At 47.3% G+C, this 20,349-nt stretch overlaps 1 long non-coding RNA gene across 17 annotated transcripts in view; it reads left to right on the top strand.

The window, feature by feature from the left end:
* The window catches only part of LOC106034388 (uncharacterized), a 57,704-nt gene that overhangs the window by 33,002 nt on the left and 4,353 nt on the right, over positions 1–20,349 (top strand). For 11 of the 17 annotated variants that reach the window (XR_001206000.3, XR_001205996.3, XR_001206005.3 and 8 more), the window contains 9 exons: positions 1,663–1,760; positions 2,085–2,206; positions 4,604–4,742; positions 9,718–9,829; positions 11,166–11,301; positions 16,720–16,899; positions 17,278–17,536; positions 18,165–18,301; positions 18,898–19,186. This is a non-coding gene — a long non-coding RNA (uncharacterized lncRNA). Of the gene's footprint in view, positions 1–1,662; positions 1,761–2,084; positions 2,207–4,603; positions 4,743–9,717; positions 9,830–11,165; positions 11,302–16,719; positions 16,900–17,277; positions 17,537–18,164; positions 18,302–18,897; positions 19,187–20,349 lie in introns of those variants that run through there. The other 6 variants (XR_007163641.2, XR_007163644.2, XR_007163639.2 and 3 more) reach the window with 4 other exon arrangements.

Consider the following 20,349-nt stretch of genomic DNA (forward strand, 5'->3'; position numbering starts at 1 on the left):
CAAAGAGTCTGACACCAAGAAAATGGATTGGGTTTAGGAAATGTGATACTAATTAGCAGATACCTGCAAAAGACCTCTAGTCAGTTTGGCTCCTCGACAAGTGGAGCCTAAATCCAGATGAGTGCTCACAGCACTAGTAAACCGGGCTGATCTGTGCAGGAGTTACTCGGCTAACTGAAAGGTAGCCAAGTGCAGTCAAGTATATTCTAAGCAACTCTTATTTGTATTCAGGATTCAAGACTTTCTGGGAAAATTTCCCAAATTAAATGGAAAACTAATTCCTTTAAGCCACTTAGGCATGACTGACATGACAAATGGTGAAGAGGCTACCTGGAGCTGTCACTGCCCGGCCTCCCAGCTCAGCATGTTCAGCTCTGCAGCACCTCTTTGTAAATGACTGGGGTTACTGTGCTTTTTTAAAACCTTTGCTTAATCCACAGACCAGAGCAAGACTCTCAGCTGACTGGAAACAGCATAATTTTATCAAAACCAGTCAAGAGGTAGCAGGGTGCATCATTGGAGAATCTGGGCCACTGTGTTCTTGTGATTTTTTCTGTGGCTTATTTTATTGCATTACACAGTTTTTCACTTAAGGATTGTAATGCCTTTCCCTCGTGGTTTTGGATCTAGCAGCATGCATTGCTGCAGAGAGCACGTCATCAGTGTGAGCACTCTGTACCGTAGTCTCACACAGGATCAATATGATTTTTATTACATTACTGTCAACTTGGCTTCAGTAAAGGTTACAGATCTGCTGTCTGGGACATTGTATGTCTTCAGTGTAGGAGACAGTCTTTGCCGTAAAGGTAGTCAAAATTATTTGAATTTGAATATAGTGCATTGAATTAGTGTAAGCAGGCTCTCTGAAGAGCATCCCGAACCACCCAGCTCTGAATTTTCCTGGTGTAACCAGGAGGAGTTTCACATCTCCATCCTTTCCACCAGCATCACTGTGTCCCAGTTAGCACTGACACTGCATCACATCTTTGTAGGATGTCTGGATGTCTGAAACCCAGAAAGAGGACTCGGAGTGTATTTTGGGATGCACAGTGAGACCAGGAGCCTGGGTTAGATATTTCCAGGGTAAATAATTGCAGCATGCATGCGTTTGGCTGTGCAGTGCGTGCACCGCAAGGCTAGTGCAGCTGGGATGTTACAGACTCAAGGTCGATGTGCTAGACAGATTTGCAGTTTGCACTCCAGTTTCCATCTCAGGCACGTGGGCCTAACGGCACACATGCTCCGGGAGCGTGTACCCCTCATCCATATGGGATTCCCTGTTCAGAAATACAGCAGCTCTGAATTTCCATTTTGAGGCTCATGATGCTGCGGTGCATCGTGGCTCTGAGGCTTCCCCGCTTCCTACCATCACTCCTGCTTGCGGGGCAGCATTTGAGGATAGTCAATGTGATCACCAATACTCGTATATTCCTGTAGTCCATTTTCCACCACAGCATCCTCTCCAGGCACGTGATAACAGCTGTAGTCGCTGAGCTCACAGAAAGCTGGCCCAAGCAATGCCGCAGGCAGATGCTGTAGCCTACTTCCCTGCAGTGGTCCCGTCCCGGTGCAGAGCTCCTTTGCTTGCTGAGATTTTTGTCAACACCTTAGCATTATTAAAATGTTGTTTTTAAAGTCAATTTCCTTTTCTTTTCTTTGTAGTTTATAGAGTGTTGCTGAAGAACTTCTCCCAGGCTAAAATGAGGATCAGTTCCAGGTTTCCAATCATATCAACAGTAGGATCATGATTTATTTCTAAGGTGCCTATGTAATTACCCATACCCCACACACACCTCCCGTTCACACTGAGTTTCCCTGTAGCTAATGAGTCTTCCCAGAGAGGAGGAGGACTGGCTGGTTCACTGAGCCCCGTGCAAATGAATGAGCTTCTAAAACAAATCCAGTCTCTTTGAAGACTGTGTGTCCCAAAAGCCGTCAGCCCTCATTGTAAATATAAATGGCTCAGTTGTCTTAAACTGATTTTTTTTTGCCAAGTTTTGCCAGCAGCATCATGTTGGTGTTCTTTTTTTTTCCACTATTGTTGTTTTGGTCAAAGCGTTGATGGATTTATTTTACCTTTATAGCTTCTGTCATCTATACCAGCATGTTTCCTATACAAGGCAGTGGAGCCAAACTTACAGCCCCAAAAGATAATACAAAATATTTGGATATCCGGATCCAACCCACGCTGGAAATGTGTGGAGTGGTGAGTATGTTTTGAAATTATGAAATGCTGCCTTAGCTACCAAGCTTAAGTTAAGTTTCTTTGCTGCACACCGATGGAAAGAGCCCTGTCAAGCAAAAAGCATGTTCGGATATCTCTGTGGGATTACAGTTTTGCACAACTGGGCTGTACATTACAGACAAGTGAAGCAAAACAGTACTTCTCTGGGGACCTCGAAAAGTTTGAAGGGACCACTCGGTAGCCTCGTAGAGTAGCCAGCTTGACAGCAGCCCTGTTGGTGTGAGGTAGCTCAGCTCTGGGTTTGAGGGTGAATCTCACCACAGGACCACGGCAGCTGCTGAGCAGGGTGCAGGCTGCGGACAGACCACGTGCAGAGCAGCTTGGGGCTGCTGGTGTCCAGGCAGTCTTTGAACTCTGTCTGAAGCGAGCTGTGCATTGGCCCCCAGCATAAATTAGAGCAGCACAGAGACTGTTATAAATTACAGGATGGCTCTAGCCCCAGAGGCAGGCACACATCTGGCCACGCTCCCATCGGGGGAGCAGTGCTGGAGGTATTTGCTTGGCTCTGTCTCGCAGTCGGACTTCCCTTCAGTGGGGTGATCGTCTCGGGTCTGGTTATACCAGGGTTAGGGTTCTTGAGCTATGAGAGCTGGGAAGTCATTTCTCTCTTTTCTGGACATCATAATCATGATAGAAAGTGTTCTTAGCTTGCATGCCTGGCTTCTTGCCTGCGTTGAGCTTACTGACCAGCTTGTCCCAAGAGGGATCACCCTTGTGTCCCCATCACCAGCAGCTGTCTTCTGGATTCCTTAAAAAAGGAGCTGCCCCAACAGTGGCTTCTTTTCCTCCTAGTGTGAGGATCAAACCCAGGGAAATCGTATTCAGTTCTAATCCAAGTAATGTGCAGTCTGAGTTCAGACACCTTCTGCTGACGTTGTAGAACCTTTGCGCTGGGCCACGCTTAGCAAAGAGGCTGGAAGGAGGGCAGATCACCCAGAACAGCAGCCTTTTGCATCCTCCTGCCCTCCCTGTGCAGTTGTGAGAACAGAGCAAGCCCTTTATGGGGCTTTATAGTTAGCCCAACTAACTGGTGGATTTTCGCATTGCTATGAAACACTTAATTCACTCTGCAGGTAATTTGGGTACTCCTGAGGATGAAAACCCTTTTAAGTATGCTTCCCCATGCACAGTTCATGTGGGGAAGGAAGAGCAAAGGACAGTGCTTCGCAGCCTGGGTGCTCACCTTCACTGGTGAGCAATGAAACCCCTGGCCAGAGCACTGGCAGTGCACAGCTCTGTTTCCCCTATGAATTAAGCAGTAATGAGCCTTTACACTGGCTTTCTGCTCAGGAGCAAAGTTCACCCTGTCATTTCAGTGCCTCCCAATATCCCAAAATTCTTCAACTGGCCAAGAAATGATGTGGAAAAAATGGGTAGAATTGTCTTTGCTCTATGTTCACATATATTACTATAATTTTAAGTTATTTAAGCTAATGTATCTCCTTTTATAAGTGTAATACTTAACATCAGAGATTACTTTGGATGGTTAAGTGTTTGAGGTCTGGATAAAATGCCCTTACTGATGGAATCTGGTCAATCTGAGAGCTAGGCTCAATCCCCGTCCCAGACGCCTTAGAGATGCTGCTGTAAATGCCTCCTGTGCTAAAAAAAAAAAAAAAAGGGAACATGTTTCCAAGAAAAGGAAACATGTTCAGTTTCTACCTTCTCAGCTTCATCAGCTAGGAAATGGGGTTTTTCACACAAAGACCAAGTCACTGACTTCTGGACTACACTCAGCAGTGGATTTTGGAAGACAGAATATATTAATTTTAACAACAGAAGTTTTATAGATGTGCTTAAGTATTTGCAAGTTCACTAAAAATATTATACAATGGTTTTCAGAAACAGCATATACTGAATGAACAGTAGTAATGATAAAGTATTAGCAGTGACAGATTATTCTGAAATTTTCAGAGTTTTGGGGAGAATTTTTTTAAAAATTGGGCTTTCCTGATGAGGGCCTGCTTTTATTCCACCACTGCACTGGGTTCCTGATGGGAAATGGAAGTTGGGAACTGGATGGGTCCATTTGTCTCTGGAACACAAAATGTTTTGGTAGTACAACATCTTCCAGTTCTCCTGACCATCTCCCAGTTATTTTTCCTGGAATTAAGGCTTATAGATAAAAAAGAGACATGTTGAGGAAATCAGACAGTTTTCACAAAAGACCGATGAAGTCAATTACGGAATATTTTCAGCTCATAACTGCAGACATCTGTGTGAGATAAATACCATCAGTATGCATGCATGTAGTACATGTGGCCCTATAGGATACCCTCGGTGTCAGAGGACAGTGCTAGCAGTTGCTTGGCCATTCTTGTGTTATTTTTACAATCTCTTCCATTTGTTTCGTTGCAGTTCTGGGGCTAGATTTAACTGCCAGCAAGTCTTGTACAATTCAGCTGACTTCAGCAGAGCTGCCTGGGAAAGCAAACTTGGGCTGTTTGTATTTGTTGTGTGGTGCTGTGGAGTCCCCCAGATGAAAGGTGCTACAGAGGTATGAAAAAATGTGCTTTCTTTTAAAGTGCTAGGGTGTGTGGGGTGGGTTGGAGGACTGTGCATGGCTATGTCAACCTGGGGAGTACAAAGTGGCTTCCCATATGGTCAGTTTTTAGGATTTCTTCTGTTTCAAATCTGCATAAATGGCCCACTCAAGGAGGCCCAACTATTAAAAACAGCTGACAACAAAAAAGGGGGAGGTGAACGCCAAGCAAGCAGCAAGTAAACTATGTAACTGAGCTGACAGATGGCAAATTAATGTTGTCAAATAGAAAGAAGTACATAAAGCTAAGGAGCACTATGACCAGATTGCTTTCTTGCACATGAAGTCTTTAATCATATGGATATCCTTGCTATTTTTACTCTAATGAGATTGGGAAAGAAAAATAAGACTGAGGCATCAAATTAAAGATGAATTTGCTCTGAATCCACAAGAAATTGAAGACCTTGCAGAAACAAGAAGAATTATTTGCCAGGCAAAATTAGTGTCACAGATGAACTTGTTTGTGCTTCTGAATTTTGACATGTTTATTTTATTGGTGATATTGCTATAGTGAAGGAGCATAATAGCCAGTGTAGGTAAGCAGTCAAAAGAAGTCTAGTGAAAACTGATGTTTGTGGAACTTTTTGCCCTCAAGCAAAGGAAGAGGAAAAAAGAAGGAAAAACAAAACAGAAAAAACATGTCCGTTGTATGAAACTTCTTGATGACATGCCAGTGAGCCAAGTACAATAACATATAATAAGAGATGCATTTGGCCCATTGTGATTTTTATTGTAAGAATATGAATTTACTTTGTTGCATGGATTTCTTTAATGGTAAGCATGAGGATGGCTTTTAATCAGGAGGTTAACATGGGCTCCGACAACTATTAAGGTATTCACACCTCTGATTAAAGGGAGAATCGGCCTGTATCTGAGCAAGGAGCTCAGTAAACAAATACATCAATCATGGGAAAATATCCCCCAGTATGTGTGTGGTCAGAGCAAGCCAGCCAAGGCACTTAAAAGGAAGCAATTTTCCTCAGTGCTTGGAGGTAGGTAATATAAAATAATCCATAATTAAGTTTAATCGTGGCTTATCAGACCTTTCTAGGACTGTGAGCATTGTGGTTAATGTTTAACATCTTACATTTGCTATAAGCTTTCTCTGATGCCATTTCATTGATACTACGAGCCCGTTTTATTTGGAAGTGACAAATGTGACAACTGTGCCTGGAGGCCGGATTCGTAGCCGATCATAATCAGGATTGCCACAGCGAGCTCTAAGACAATGCGGACTAGGTCCTCTGCTAATAAACAAGTGGGTCTGCCCTGCTGAAGTCAGTGGAGCCAACAGAGCAATCCAAGTTATGCGTAAGAGCCTGGCCCAGAAATTATGCTTCTGCTGTGTAATGGCCAGAGCCGAGTCTGTAAGTCTTTCTGTTGACTTAAGCGACGAGCTGCTTCAAGCCCTTTCTGTCTAAGGGCAGGAGTGAGTCTGCTGGCAGAGGAGGGGTGTGTGGTGCCTGCCACCTGTAGAGAAGTGCTTGCCCTGCTCTTCTTGCCCATCAAGCCAGGAGCAGCCTCCCGGGGGCCAGCCCTGAGTGGAACAAGCTCCTCAGCTCGAGAGGTGCTAGAGCACGGGGTGAACAGGGCCGTGGTGGCCAGGCTGCTTGCTGGTTTGTCTTTCTTGCACCAAAGATGTCTGGTGAGCCCCGGCCTACCTACCATGGAGCGCAGAGCATGCGTCTGGCTTTACAAAGTGGTTTTAAATTAGCAAAGTGTAAAGACATCTCATTGCTCCGCATCCCATCGCTGTATTTTCGCAGAGCTTCATAGAAAGGGGACAATGGATGACCTACGTAGGCAAGTTGTCCTTTCATGAAACCAGCGCTGGATAAACAAGGAATCAGGAAGAGAAAGTGATGCTCAGCCTGTGTGGTTTTGAGTTGGCCCATGCCAGACCCAGGAGGTGATGCCAGGAGCAGGGCTGGGCTCCGGCCCCATGCCGCAACCTGGCGAGAGGAGGAGGCAGCCCTGGTGTGAGAAGGGAGACCTGGTGCCACGTCCAGCAACAGTGCAGCAGCTTTGCACACTTCATCAAGCACGTTCTCAAAGATTTTTTTTCAATGGGGTACAAATTATCATATTTTCAGATATTAGCAGATACATTTTGCTGTGCATGGCCAACCAGCAGCAACAAATCACAAAACAAACCTTACCTATTCACCCATTTGGACAGGATATTTTTAGCAGAAAGAGTAAAGGATTGGAGGCAGATTTGGGATGCTCCGGCAAACCATTCTAAGCTGATGACTACAATCAAGTGCTACCAATGCTGGGAGAGTTGTTTTACTTCACTTTTGCACCAGTGATGTATAACATCTCAAGCAATAACATTAGCTTTTAATAAACCAATTCCTTCAGGAGTGATGTATGGAAATGCCAGTATTCAGGATTAGCATATCCATATAGAGAAACATCCAGTCCAGTAAGCCCTGCCAAAGGGCTAAATACTAAAATCTCAATCCGACCCTAACCAGGGTCATCAGAGAGGCCTGTGACCCTGGGGACTTCTTAAGAATGCTCCCCAAAATATCAGACTTCTCCCATACCATTTAAAGAGACAGTTTTAAGACCAGGGTTAGGCGTGCTTTTCAGAACTGCTGTTGTACATTAAGTATGAAACCTTTGCTTCAGAGTAACTCTGTAGATCCTTTTTGTAGTGTCTCAGCATTTAACTAAAGCTGAACCAAGTTTTGCCTGCAGAGATTTTTTTTTTTCCTTCAGAAAGGAATCCAGTTTGGATCTAAGTGGGAACTCTTCATTAATCAAAACATTTCACTTTAATACTGTCAAGTAAATGCTTTTATGTACTGAGATGACATTTAGATAATTTAATTTATAATCTTTAAGAGTGAAAAACACCATCCTGAAAAAAAATATATAGTTCACTAAAATAAAAAAATACCCAGTATTAACTTTGATGAGAAAATTGGAGAAAATATGCTGGGGAGGGGAAACAATTTGAAACAATTTCTTTGTTGAACTGAAAAATGGGTTACTCCCAGCTCCCCTGTTCAGCTAGCTGGGAGAATATCTGTTGACTGTTTTTCAAAGCTGCGCTCACGGCTTTATGTTTCAATGCTCTTTCCCAGTTTTTCATCCAGGCCATCATATTTTCCAGGTCCCTTTGAATTCAGACACATCTGGACTTAGGCAAGCCTCCTTCATTTATTTTCGCTCTGCACTTGCTGAGCCATGCCAGCACTTTCTGTGAGCGTGTGCATGATTTGCAGGGTCTGAGGCTGCAAGTGCCGAGCACCTTCCGCAGCCCCCGGGATCCGTGACTTCCCGCAGCGCTGGGGGATCTGCGCCTGATCCTGCAGCACTGGGTTTCCATGAAAAATTTCCACCCTAAGACTGGGAATCGATGCAAGCATTTGGAAAGGGGGGAACAGAGCCAGACCCACGGTATGGGCAGGCTCCCCTCTTAGGGGCTGAGCTAATCCAAGCGGTTTGTTTTAAGCAAGTCCTGTTGCAGCTGGCTTGTTTTAGGCACGTGCTTAGGTAGTTTTGTGAATCAAGGCTTTGGGTTTCTCAGGACAAGGACTACTCTCCCCACTCTGGGAAAGCCTGCCAGGGTCGAACACAGTGGGAAAATGTTTCTTGGTCAGGCGTCAAAGGCTGAGCACGATCCTAATAACAAGAAGCAATTTGCAAGCAGCAGAAGTCCATCTGCTGTCCCCAGAGGTGCAGTACAAAGGTCTAGAGGTAACTACCTGTGTCCCAGATGACAAAACCTGGAGAAGGGCCTGGGAGGTCTCAGCCATCCCCTGCTTGCCCCTGGCCAGAGGGACCTGTGCCCACCTGGCACCTCCCTGCTAGCCCACTGTGGCTTTGCCCAGTGCTCCAGGGAGCAAATATGATCTTCCAGAGCTGCAAATATAAAAGCAGTTAATAGATAAAGTGTTTGCTATTTCTTTGGCAAAGAGAACAGCTACAAAGGAAACACCTACAATAGTTTTGTTTTGTTTTGTTTTGTTTTTTAAGGTGGCTGGATGGGAACTGAAGGTCTGTCACAAAGACGCTTCTTTGGCTTTGATTTGACACTAGATTCTGGTCGGTCCAATGGAATTTCAATGCTATAGCCAAATATAACATCAAATAATGAAAAACTTCAATGGTAAACATTAACACAAACAGGCATCAAGTATATTAAACATCTTTTAGAATGCAACAGGCCAAATCTGCAAATTGGGAACAGGTCCCTGAGCTGGCACACTATAAAAGCAGGCTTCAGTTTGCCATCTCCAGGACCTGTGGATGGAGTACAGTGTATATCTGGGTTAGACTACATTACGTGTTTAAATTAAGCTCTGTGTAGCATTGATTCAGCTATTTATCTTGGCTACAAGGAGTTGGTTTTCAACCATGGGTGCCTTAATGGGATGCCACTTGTCCAAATCTGCATTACGGGGTCTAAGTGCTTGTTTTTTAAGTCTGGCTACCGAGGTCAGCGGCTCAACCCAAGCCTTGCAAAGCCAATATCAAAAATGGGGCCGATTTTTTTTCAAAGGCAGGGACCTGCAGTGTGTGTTTCTCCACCTGAAGGAGTCTTTGAGTCTTTCAAAAGTGCAAAATACCCTGCAGCTTCCAGGTGACGCAGCCTGGTGGTGTGGGTGCAAGGGGCTGGCGGCACCTTCCCTTCCCCGTGGCGTACTGCCTGCACGGTGCCCGCTGCCCTGGCTGCGGTCATCTGGGGTGGTCACCCTCATCTCGAGGGCCAGAAACTGGCCAGGTCCCCAGTGTCTGAAACCAGCTGCACCAAAGCAAACCCCCAGACTAGCACATCTCAAGCTCTGCCCTGCTGAAATGGACTTGTTCTTTTCCCTTTGATTGCGAAGGCTTGGAGCGGTGGCTACCACACATGAAGGTCACAGAGCTTAGTGCTAAATGGCATCAGACAGGGTTTGGCTGTGCTGTTTTGCAGGACACTGCATGGGTCATGCTTTACCGTGTGGTTTGCTAACCAGGAGTCTGATGTTGGAGGAGAGCAGTGGATCGAGGAGTGGTGCTTCTGCTCTTCCCAGACGTGCCCACAGGTAAGCAATAAACGACACAACAAATATAAGGAGGCCCACCAGTTAGTCTCTGCCATCAAAATGATTTCTTAGCTGCAGACCTGATTCACATGTGAACCCTCCATAGCATGCAAAGACACATACGTGTCGCCTGAGCATTGTATCCTGTAGGCAACTGGGCTGCAGCCCAAGTGCCAGCTTCCAGCGGGGTTATTTTCCCTACTTTGATTTATAATTGCTGATCACATGGGAGGATGGAGAGGAAAGGCCTGAGTTTTTTTGTTCCTTGTTTAATAATTTAATTTGTATTCTGATCTTCAAATCCCAATAGCACCATGTGAAGTAGAGAAACTCTGCAGGGGAGGGGGGAGGAGGAATAAAGGAGGGAGCCAGGGCTTTCTATTTCCATATGGTGAGCCTCTCCTCCTCGTGATCACAGCTTGTCATCTGTCTTCTTTTAAACTTCAGATCCTGTGTAAAAATCTTCCCAGCAAAGAATGGGCAATAAATGTGACACAAAGACAGTCCAAGTGAAGAGATTACATGGGTAGTTATGAAGCAGAGTTTTATTAGAGTGTTTCTTTACATACAGGCATGGACACAAGCATTCACAGCCCCAGGAATGGTGCATTGCCATAGGGCAGGGGCCAGGCATGGTTGTTACTGACATTCTGGGGAGATCTGCCTGTATATCCCCTTGCATTTACTTGGCAAATGGAATAGTGTGTGCCTTTCTTGTAGTTCAAATTGTGTTTGGATTTAAAGGTCAGATTAAACCATGCTGATTTGCCTGGTCTTGGAGCTGGTGGCCAGCACAGCCCGTGGAGCTGCTGCACTGCCAGCGCGAGCATGCAGTGCTTGGTGGTAACATCCCACCAGCACAAGGGAAGAAACTGGCCTAGCTTAGGTCTGAGACTTTCTGTAAAGTGATAGTGCTGTTGTCCTGTCTTGCAGGCACACAAGAACAGAATCACCTTGCACCTGCTTTTTGTGTTGCCAGAGTTTTGCTCAAATACAATATGTTTGAGCATTAATTCTATAAAGTTGCTTTGAATTAACTGTGATTTTTTTAAAAAGTAGTGGTCTGTAATCTTAGTGCAATGTCAGCACTTCTGCATCTTGTTTTCATGCATACCCTACAGTTAGTGTGCAGCACAATGCGGGTGCAGATGTGGGTGGGCAGGGCTTGAGGACAGCCCTCTCTGCAGCTCGTTTGTCGTGAAAGCTCAGGACATAGTCAGGATGATTTCTTCCAGAAGTCCTCATGTTCCTCCTCTTGCTGAAAAGGGTCTGCTCTTTCAGAGAATGATGGCTCTCTCCAGTCTAGGGCCATCACCTCTTTCTCTCCATCCCATAGCCATGCTGTGGAGAAGACGTGGAAGACAGAACTGAGAAGTGCAGTGGACGCACAGAGGTGGTGCAGCTGCAGTGCCCAGCACGCCGCCCAGCCCGGATTCGGCCGATGGTGCATCAGTCCCCCCAGGTCCATCCAGGTGATGTGCTGTGGGTACAAAAGCTATTTATTTTCTGAAGCTTCTGTTAGAAGCTGGAGCAGGGCTGCTGCATGGGGCCCTCCCAGGGGTTAGCAGGTGCCTCCATTCCCTTTCCCTTCTCATTTGCGTGCTCTCAAACAACAACATCAGGTCACCACTGTGCAAAACCTGCTGCGTGCAGACACAGGTCTCTGCCCTCCCAGCGAGGACATGAGACTGCAGAAACCACTGCAGGAAGCCCGGTGGCTGGACGAGCCACGATGGGCCACATTGCCTTGGGCTGTGCCAGAGTTTCCCGATGTTACCGCTCTGTTCGGATGAAACATTATACAGAAAGATACAGGCAAAGCATTATGCTCACAGCCTTTGCCAACAAGTTATGTTTTAATGTAATTTAACTGTAATCTCAGAGTGTTTTTGTTAGCTATAATTAGTAAAATATGTCTGTTTTCTGTGTCCCTTGAAGACGTCTGAACTCCTGCCAGTTCCCTATAGTTTTCCTGACATGCAGTGTAACAAGCAGACCACCAAAATGTATTTACCAATAACTGTTTATTTACATTCCATGAAATCTAATAACATTTGCTGCCTTCATTCGGGATAAATGCTGGCCAAAGTGTAAAGCATAAAAAAATAAACATTGACTTAATTTCTAACTCAGTCCACAGAATATTTTATTTTTGCTCAATTTGCCCCGCCTGTTAGCATTTTGGCATTTTGCTGTTTGGAAGTTGAAAAAAAAAAGTTGAAAAAGTTCTGTAATGTATCTTCCTGTTCAGTCCAAAACCTTGCAGGGATTTCCTGGACATTTTATTTTTCATTTCTAAAGTCTGCACGACGTTGGTATTTCATTTCTTTGTTTTCAGCTCTCGCAAGCATTGGAAACCATATTGCAGAGAAAATGTCCAGGGCACTGAGCAGTGACGGTGGTTGGTGCTGCACTGGTGCCAGTGTAAAGCACTTCTCACTATCCAAGAGTCATTGGCTTTGCTGGTGTAAAAATCATCAGAATTAGGTCTGTATCTTGTTACTAACCAAGCCTGCTCTTGTTCAAGAAAGTGTAAGTGAGGGCAGGATTGTCATCTCGGATCTTCAGCAGGTTCCTCTCCTCCCGTTTCTGGTTTTGTTTATACCAGCACATGCTTTCTCCGAGCCCAGCACATTCAGATGGCGTGGGGAGGAGAGGTCACAGACAGCAGCTGTGGGAGGGATTCGCAGCTGGCAAAATCTGATGCAACCCTGTTCCTGTCAGCGATGCACGGCCCTCACCCAGCCAAGGAGGGGCTGGTGTTTCTGCGTGGCTCTGTCACGCCGATGTGCTCACCCGGGAGAGTGTGAGTGCTCATGATGAACAAGTGCTCGTCTCCGAAAGCACCACGGGACCATGACGAGATGGGTTTTAAAGGGAACCGGAGTTCACGAGTTGCCTGAGCTGATCTGAGCGATGTGCAGCAGACAGAGAAGCTGAATGCAACCACGTCCCCTCCTAGGGCAGGGAAAGCCGGCAAAGCCTGGACGGCTGCAGCTGCAGCATGCTTGAAGACCTCATCCATTTGGCGGCGGTTCCTGCTCCTCCACTGCTGTGACAGCACCCAGAGCCTGCTATCGCTGGGCTGCAGCCTCTCGCTTGCCTCGAGCTGTGCAGGTGGATGGAGCACAGAGATGGGATGGCCCTAACATGTCTGCAACCATCACTGGGCTTTGGTCCTGCCCAAATGACCATCCTTTGCAAATTCCCCACCATTCTCCCTGGAATGTGGTCTGGGGTGCCCGTCACACCGTCAGGTCTGATGTCCCAGCACCAGGGTGCTCAGAGGCTCATGCCCTGTCATCTGGGTTCATCACGCTGACTGCAGGAGGGGACGAGGGGTTGCAAATCCCCTGTCCCACATTGTGCTCAAGCCACAGCTGAGGAGAACCCAAATCCTCTGCTGGGAGAAGAAGAAGAGATGAACTCAGGAAATCAGGTTTGAGAAATCTCAGCAGTGATTTGGACAGGCAGTGCTGTGCCTCAGCTCTTCATGGGGAGATAGTCCCTCTTCCAGGGGCACATATACTGTCACTGCTGTGTGTGCACCTAGAGGAGCCCGCGGCCCCACGTGGCACCATGGTACTGCTGCAGCTTTGGAGAATTCGTTTTTAAAGCTGCTTCTCAAGAAGCAACCTCCACATCCCTTTGTATCTTATTTAATTGGTATTTTGTTACGGCAAAGCCCACTTGCATTTTTCTAGATGCTTTCAGTTAAGGAGCTCCGTGCACTACAAGCTAACAAGTTAAGCCTCAGAGCAACAGGGTTGTCAGGGAAATGCTGAGCAGCCCCATCCTGTGATGGAGACTGTAGGAGACCTTCTCAGCTCCAAGCTTCCAAACTGCCTTGGGCTCTCTCGTTTCTGTACTCACTTAAATTGAGGGTAAAACTTTCCCTGACTTCAGATGGGAGCAAAATTTGAAAGATCTGGAAGGACTTCTTGGAAAAATCCCAGGCTCAAAGATAATACAAGTGAAATTCAAAAGCCAGCCCAAGCAAAGGCAGAGGTTGGTGTGGGCTGAGGAGCCCATCCTGTTAGCATCTCCCTCTGAACACAGTAGTGGTGACATGTTGCTTTTTTCTCCTGACACATTGTCCATCTACCCAGGCTTCTGACAGAGCTCAAGTATAGATCCTTTGGGATAACAAAAATGAGAAAAAAAAAAAGTTAATTATTGGTTGCCCATTTTTGCCTTCTCTTTGCATTTCTGGGTTCCTGTCATTTTCTTCATTCAGTTTTCCTGCATGTAAGACTTGCGTTGTAGCTGGTTAGATGGTTGTGGAGTGGAGGAAGGGGAGGGTTCATGATGCACTAAAACAATCAGAAGGTTTCTGTCCCGCCGGCTGCACTCAGTAGGCACCATATGCTGCAGCATTTCTTCATTGTTCTGGTAGGATGCTTGGAAATTGAGCTGTAAATAACCCAGCGAACTGTTTACCGCTAAAAGCATGTTTCCAAAAGCTTTCGAGAAGGAGCATAGAAGACATGACATGATTTGGGGGAGACGCAAACAAGCCCCGCATTGGGAGGCTTGGCTCTGGCCGTGGTGGGAACTCCTTGGTGCACGCGCATCGCGCCTGTCCCGCACCCATTACCCACATCCGGATCAGAGGTGGCTCAGCACCAGCCCACTTGCTCAGCCATCACCGAAGCCCACGCTGGCACCAGTTTCTTGCATGTGACCCAGCCACCAGCCAATCCCCAGGGCCGGTTTCGAATGTTAAACGCTGCTGTAAAGCAGCCCAGACAAGCTAGAGGCCAAGAATGTTTTCCGGAGATAATTATAAATACTGGAAAGCGAGGAAAAAAAAAAAAAAAGAGAGAGAAAATGAGAAAATTGGGATGTGCTGACAGAAAGCAAAACCAGAACAAAGTGTTTTCACCCCCTGTTTACAAACAAGCAGTCTCGCAGCGGTTACTGGGCTTAGCAAAGACACAGCTTTGGAATGGGAGAGGAAATCACCTTAGGACTTTTGGACCGCACTAAAATTTTTGGAGACAAAGGCTGAAAATAATAAACAAGCCCAGCAAATGACAAAATTCCTCAGCAGAAGGAACATTTCCTCCAACATGGGGAGCTACGGATGGGACTGAGTGCAGTCCCTAAGCTGCTAGTCATCAGATGCTTTGTTACAAATTGTGGTTCTTCCTAATTGAGGCTGGACGTTTTTCAATTTGCTCTCCATAAAAGAAGCAGAAACCAGTGGAGACAATCTGGGCCCACTGATGGTGGTGGGAGTGTCACCATAAATGTCAAACAGGCTCGAGCTTGCACCCACGGTTTGACTTTTGGCATTTTAGGGCCATGGAGCGTGGTGGGAGGCTGGGTGCTGAGTCCATTTCTTTCGTAATTTGGGGTTGGGGCTAGTTGAAGAAGTGCGCTCTCCTCGTGAGACACCTGCTAGTACAGGCTGCTGCTGCTCAGCTTTCTGCTAGCCATTTACGTGTAAATACTGCCCACATTTCCAGGCATTTCCTGAGTCTGGTGTATGGAAGTATTTTGGTGCATAGAAAAACGTTAAGCCAACTGTCTTTTTTTTGCAACATGGCAAAAGCAAAGTAGCCCACGAACATTGAGCTGTTCTAATGTATCGAGGTTCGTTGGGATTGGGATAGGCTCTTGGCCTTGTTCCACTCGGGACCGAGATTCTCGGAGGAGGCACGTGGAGGGGCCGGGAGGTCGCGGGGCTGGGGCTGCTGCTGCCCCCGGCCGAGCCCCGGCGAGGTCTCCTCGGGAAGCATTCGGCAGAGGAGGTGGAAAAAGTAGGTCAGGCTCTGCTCACAAACGCACCACTTACATGCCGCCAATTCTAATGAAATTAGGGAATGAATCAGTGTTAGAACCTGGGCAAAGGAGATCAAAACTTGGTTGAACTCTCATAGGGAAAGAGAGTCCAGCTGTAGCTGCTGCCTAGTCGGTGTCTGAAAAAAGCTGTAGAAATGAAGTAAAATAGACCTATGTGTTCTTAGAGGGAAAAAACAGCGAAAGCAAGGGGAAAAAAACAACCACCTTCATGCAGCATTCAGGGCAGGCACAGCCCTGGAGCCTCTCCTTTTTGGTACCCCCACCACTGTACATCTTGTGTACTTCTTTCTCCCTCTTTCCAACAGCCCAGCTATTTTACGGTGACTTATTTCACAATCAAAAGCTGCTTTGCAAAAAAAAAATATACACAAAATAAGACCCAAAAAGCCGCCTGACTCATCCAAGCAGGACCCAGTCAGTTTGGATACAGAGTGGGCTTAGGGAGTAGCTGCGGATGAGCATTTCTGGGATGTCGTTTCAGCCCTGACCAAAGTCACTTTTTTTTTTTTTTTTTTAAAGTACCCCGACAATTAGTGGTAAAAGGTCACTAGTAAAAATGAGTTTTGTGGTTTTGCAACTTTGCATTAAAAAAACCACCACGCTTCTGGCACCGCGTCTCCCGGTTGGCAGCCTTTCCGCAGAGTGAATTGAATAAGCATGCAGGCTGAAAAGCCCGTTCACATTGGTCCCTCTAGGTCAGGGTTGCGTTATGTTAGCGGGGTGTTGGGGAGTTTGTGTTGCACCTGCCTGAATACAGCTGGTGGGAGAATTAGAGCAAGCAGAGGTTTAATTTTCCCTTCGTCCCAGCCTCTCACACTCCGTCAGCCCTGGAATGCATCATTTGCAATTAAAATCTAATGAAATCAAATTGTGAGATCATTTCAAAGTTACTGACCCTAGCGTTTAACAGGTTGTGAATGTTTTTACAAAGGCTGAGGTGGTAGAAATATTTTATTTCATATTTTTTATCCTTCAGAGACCTCAGAGTAATAAACAATTAAGCTGAATCCAAGCTAACTGTGGATAGCACAAATTGGCTTTTATGGGGTGTCCAACGCAGCTTTTTTCTGTGCGCTCCTTAGGAACTGGGACCCAGGCTTGAGGCATTATCAGAGGTGATGAAAGCAACTAAAAATTACAGTTCCACTTCCTGTTTTGCAATGAGAAGTGATACCAAATACAGCCTGGAAAGGATCCACAACTGTCATTGGAAGTTTTTGAGATCTTGCATCTCCAGAACATCCCAACTGACTTTATTGCAGGTAAGCATGTGGGGGGGCAGGTGCCTTGTTAGCACTGCTTGGCCCTGTCCAAAGCTTCCTTGAGCTGCGTGGAAGCAGGAACAAGTTGTTGTGTCAGGTGTTGAACTTTCAGGCCTGGTTTCTCTTGGATTTTGTCTTTCTTTTGGTGTCTCCCCACCTTCCTGTCTATCACACAACCCAGCTGCCTTCCTCTGTGGGAGAACCTCAAGTGTAATTGCATCAAGGAGGTTTCTCGGTGGGATATTTTTACCAAAAAATGACCATGCCAATAACCAACCCAGTCCATCTTTGGACTGGTTCCGGTCTAGACATGAAATTATGTTTTCTAAAATGTTGTTACAGAAAAGTAATCCATTTTCTCTTCTTCCCAATGGGCAGGATGACTTTGGCAACATTTTGGTGGAACTCCAGGCATGCTTGAAAGCAACAGCAACAGTGTTTTTTTCTTCAGTGAACTAGAATTTCATTTCTGCGCTTTCAAAAGAAGACTGTGATGGGATCCATAGCAAGAGAATTAAGAAATGTAGGGAAAATCTTAACCACTGCCAGGTCTGGATTTCCAAGGACACAGCTGGTCTTTCTCACCGTCTCATGTGGTGGCCTGAGGTGCCTGAATTGAGCTCCGCAGAAAAGAAAGGTTAGTGTGGAGACTGCTGCGAAAGCCAGGCGTGCCCCTAATTTAGTGGTGTATTTAATTAATCATACATTTCATTTGATAGGAGCTGTCTCATGGCCTCTACAGGGCCTGGGCATGCCTCAGTGAGCGATGTCACTGCAGGTGCAATTAGAAGCTTCGTTAGAGCTGCTCATTAACTACGACCAGTTGTCCATCCACCTGCAGGCATCCTCATCCACCTGCAGGTGGCTGAGCCCTGGCCCTGCCACCACTGCTGGGCTCTCGGGACAGGTGGGTGCCAGGGGAGCACAAGAGGCAGACCTGCCCCAAACAGCACGGAGCACTGGGTGGCACCTACATAATGCAGCTAACAACCCTTCAGCGAGTAACAGGGGACGGGGAAGCTTCGGGCTAGAAAACGTTGGGGCACTGCAATTTGATTTGTTCATTTACCGCTACGTAAAGCATGAGGCGTTGGTTGCCCTTGAGCATCAGGTGACTGCGGTGACACAGTTGATCCCTTTTCCTGCAAACGTGACTTTGCTGAGTCCAAATTCCTGCATCCCTCCACAGGAGTGCACAGCACTCCTCAAACCCCACTAAACTGAGTGTGATTGCACCAAATGAAGCCCCAAATGCTGCTTTTCAGGTGCATGGCTGCTGCACTGTGAGTGCACTGAAAAGCTGGTGCAGCGGGGGCACCAGCTGCAGGCACAGCACTTCCCATGTTACCCAGTGGTGAAGTCTTTAAGTGAACAAGAGCTCTTGGTCCCATCTCCTGGCTGGGTGAGCACTGCGGTCGGGTCGTCAAAGTGCACCAAAACCTTGAGGGCATGGCAGGTGCCCGGGCTTACCTGGCATGGCAGTGCCAGCCGGGCAGCGGGAGGTGGCAGGGACATGTCCCGGTTTGCCTTCAAACCCTGGGCTGAAATGCCTGAGAGAGCCCAAAGTCTGCGGTTTGTAGAATTTATTTACATGTTTATAAAACAGAATGGTACGAAGGGGATAAAGCGCTGTGTTCCTCCTGCAAGCTCAAACAAAGCACAACAGAGGCCCAGCAGCAGCACACACTGCCCCCGGCCGCAGCCACCCTGGGGCCCGGCTCCAGTGCCAGGCCTGGTGAATGGGTCAGGCTGGGAACAGCCTTGGGGCCCCTCACGTTCCTCGGTCCCAATTCACGCTCTTGGCGCTGTCTGCAGGTGACAGCAAGGGGAAGACGGGGTGGGTTGCAGGGGTCATGGCAATCCCTGAGGTCCCTGAGGGGGAGCGGAGTTTGACTGGAAGACACAACTAGGGGAAAAGCTGATGAGGTGAAGTTCAGTGATCAGCACACAAAATGTGAAAAAAACGATTAGTTTTGTGTTCTGGATGTCGTTCCCCAGGAACAAACAGCAGCCTCCCATCGCCCCGTGAATACACCAGTGGCTTGGGAAGAGAGGGAGGTCACTGAAGGAGTGGAGCTTGCCCTTGTGGCCGCAGTGGCCATGAGCCCGGAGGGTGGTGGTGGCCGGGCCCAGTGGCCACGCTGCGGGGTGAGGGCCGGCAACCTGTGGACCAGGCCGTCCTTCACTGCTCCCAGCCTCGCTCGCTTTCAAGATGCACACCGCTCTTCTTTCATCTCTTGGATTCAAATCCACCATAATAAATAAAATTCTTCCTGTCTGAAAGATACATTAATTTTGGTGGTCTCAAAAGTAATGAAAATAAATACTGGGCTTGGCATGCAGAGCCCCGACTGGAGCGAGGAGCAGAATGTGTGTACTTGGAGTTGTTTTTACAAGAACATAAGCTGTGGAAAAAGCTTGGCTTTTAGCTCATGGTCTCTGTGTGTCTGAGGAGAAACAGGGAGATTTGAGAAGTTCAGTCAAACATGTGGCGACGTGTTCTAATAGGAGTTTTTGTGCGGAAGCAGCACCCGTCCCCACAGGCCTTGCCCCTTGGGGGTGGCAGCGCTGGCCTGTGATGTTTTGGGACTGTTACACCACATCAGGAGGGGGGAGCTGCGACAGAACCAGCGTTAGCTCAGTAAGGGGAACCTCATTTGCTGTCCCTGCCCTTGTGGTGGCTGAGCTGCTGGCGCTGGGATGTTGTGGTGGCCTCAGTGAGTGGGAACCCAGACCCACAAGGACCCCCGGAGGAGCTGAGCTGCCCCTCACTGAAAGTCACTGTTAATTTTTTGTACAAAGGTCATTTGTATCGGGCAGCTAACAATGTTGTGCTAACCGGAGCTGGCCCCAGCAGCATCTCCCCGCCCCAGCAGTGGGAAAATGGAGGCTGACACCGAATGCCGTGAGACTCATTCCTGGCTGGCCGGCACTTGCCTCCGTCCTGGTTCTCCAAGCACGTGGCTGTGCTGCACCGTGTGCTGGGAGGAGGAGGAGCAGCCAGGTCCCTGCTTGGCCGCTGCCACCACAGCAGTGGAGACACAGCCGGCCCTGGTGAGAGGCACCATGAGCACGGTGGTGCCAATTCTTCCACAGGCCGTAGGTTTGGTTGCCCCCATCACCAAAAAAAATGGGCCCGTAACACAGACAGGCTTCGCTGCTGTTGGGCGTGAAAGCCGTGTGTTTCTGGAAGGGTGCTTGTTGTTTGAGAACAGGTGAATTGTTTGGTGTTACTCACGTGTATATGCTATTGCAGATTCAGAATTCAGACAGAAGCCATTGGAACACCTGTGGTACTAATGATTGTTTTTTCGTTTGTCCAAGAAAGATGGGTGCCTCGGGGTATGTTTGTCTTACCCTGAAAACTCAGTCAGACTTCTCCAGTGGACCAGGCAAGTCACAGGAGCGCATTGATGGGACTACCTGGTAGTACAGTGAACAATGAAGTAC

This window comes from Anser cygnoides, chromosome 14, assembly GCF_040182565.1.
Source record: "Anser cygnoides isolate HZ-2024a breed goose chromosome 14, Taihu_goose_T2T_genome, whole genome shotgun sequence".
In the NCBI taxonomy this organism is placed as follows: domain Eukaryota; kingdom Metazoa; phylum Chordata; class Aves; order Anseriformes; family Anatidae; genus Anser; species Anser cygnoides.